At 40.7% G+C, this 2,410-nt stretch overlaps 1 pseudogene; it reads right to left on the minus strand.

Moving 5' to 3' along the window:
- Nucleotides 1-1,662: 1,662 nt before the first annotated feature.
- Nucleotides 1,663-2,099, minus strand: LOC101646374 (annotated as a pseudogene).
- Nucleotides 2,100-2,410: the final 311 nt, after the last annotated feature.

Consider the following 2,410-nt stretch of genomic DNA (forward strand, 5'->3'; position numbering starts at 1 on the left):
AAAAGAAAAGAGAAACATGGGCCAGAATGATGCCACTGATTAAAGATTATTAAAACTCAAGCTCAAGCCAAACTTACTGCCATCAAGTCATAGGACTCATCAAGTCCTATAGAGTAGAGTTCCCCTCCGAGTTTCCAAGAGTATAACTCTTTACAGAAGTACAAAGCCTTGTCTTTCTCCTGAGGAGCAGCAGGTGGTTTTGAACTGCTGACCTTGTGGTTAACAGCCCAACAAGTAATCACTCTGCCACCAGGGGTAAACAGGATTGTCAATCAAGGGATGTAAACGATCAGTATAAGGTGCAAGAAGCAAGGAACTCATTCTCTAGAGCCTCAAAAAGCCCTGCCAACACCTTCGATTTTAGCCCTATATGATCCAATTGCAGACTTCTGACCTCCAGAACTATATGTTTTTTTTGTTGTTGTTGTTATTCTAAGCCACTAAACTTGTACCATTTATTATTGCAGCAATAGGAAAGTAGTACGCCCTGAATCCCTTCTTAGCTAATCCTTTACACCTGTCCTCTCTCATCCAAACTTCTTCATTGTTTTAATTTCTTCTTCTCCCATTAACTCCGCAGACCACTATGATTTCTCCCCAGATTTCTCAAAGGGGATTTTCCTACTGTTTCCCATTACGAAGCACTCCCATCTTCAGAGCTTTGTCTCTTTCTCTCCTTCTCGAGATATTAATAACACAACTTATATCTTTCAAATGGACAAAAACCAGTATCATGTACAGTCTTAAAATAACTTTCCCTCGAATGGGAGCTTCTTTTACAGTACTTTGAGGTCTGCAAGACATATCTTAAAAATACACTACTATTAAAAGATACAGCATCTGGGGTCTTAAAGGCAACTACAGAGCCATGATGCAACAAAGCCCACATGGAAGAAGCACAGCAGCCTGTATGATCATGAGGTGTCTAGGGGAATAGGTATCAGAAGTTCCAAAACAAACAATCAGGTTTACATGAAGGAGCATAGACAAAGTGGAGACCCAAAGCCCACCTGTTAGATAATTGGTCAATCCCTCACACAAGGGCCACATAGAAGGATGATGTATCCAGGGTGCAGTATTGCCTGATGAAACACATAACTATCCTCTAGTTCTTTAATGTTTTCTCCCCTGACTATTATGGTCTTTGTTTTACATTATAAATCTTCTTAGGCCTGTGTATGTTCATTTGTATAATTAAGATCATTTGATGTATGAAATCCAAGATAGACAAACCCTTCAGAAATAGTAACAGGAGTAATGATTCCCTGAGGGTATGGGAAGGAATGGGGGGAAAGGAGAACTGATAGCAATGATGACTGTATAATCCCACTCAAGGGGAGTGAATAACAGAATTGTAGGTGAACCGATACATTGGATGGTGTAAATACAGCAAAATAATCATAATATATAATAAAAAGGGTTCCTGGAGGGTAGGGTGGGGAAGGGAGGGGACAAAGGGGAACTTGTATCAGAGTTCAAGAAGACAGAAGATGTTTTGAAACTGATAGTGGCAGCTTGATCTAATTTAATTATAGATTGTTATAATATCTGTAAGAGCTCTCAATAAAATGTTTTTTTATTTTATTTTAAAGTACTACTTGGAAAATGAAGACTGCTTAAATGGAATGTGGGGAGGGGAGGACCTGTGGCTTTTCTTGGTGATTAATTGCTATAACACTGCCCTTTGAGCAGCTGAGGGAGTTTCACATTTTCTTTAGACATCATTAGGCGCCAGATTTCTTGCAGGAAACTTTGATGCTGTAGGAATTCTGCCATTTTGCTAGCACTGATATGGTTCTTGGGTTCACTACTCCATTAGAATTATTAACTCCATTCATATTAATTTTTGTTAGAAATCTTACAAAGGAGAGTGATTCTGGATAATATTCAGGTCTATATTCCATTTTAAGGCTGTATATCCGGGTTTCATAAATTGTTCTTGGAGGCCCAATTATCATCCCTGTCCATCTTGTGTCATGTCTTCGTCATCTTCTGGAACCCAGCTAACTGTGTGTGCCAGCTCCTACTCCTTTCTGGCCTTCTTCTAGCAGTCCGAAATTACAAGAGACTTTTACTTCGGAGCCCATGGCGGCTGCCATCCTGGGGAGCTATCGCTTGAAGACTGGCCGTAAAACTTTTTTTCAACTATAATAAACATGACTGCCTCTGACCCTGGTTGCTTTGGACTTTGTCTCCTCATGAAGAGCAGACTTTGTGATGGTCTTCGCCATGCTTAGGCATCTTTGCTATAGGTATGGGTTCCCGGTAGAAGGCAGCTTTTGCCTATTGTTGCCACCCCTTCAGATCCTCCCATGCCCCCTGTAAGCTCTGGTTTTACCTGTCAAAGACACTTGGTGGACCACTCCACTACTATCTTTTTCCGAACTGAAGGTCACCTTTTCTAAGGTCG

This window comes from Echinops telfairi, unplaced genomic scaffold (assembly GCF_000313985.2).
Source record: "Echinops telfairi isolate 266 unplaced genomic scaffold, ASM31398v2 ScPeMD7_7;HRSCAF=31, whole genome shotgun sequence".
NCBI lineage: Eukaryota > Metazoa > Chordata > Mammalia > Afrosoricida > Tenrecidae > Echinops > Echinops telfairi.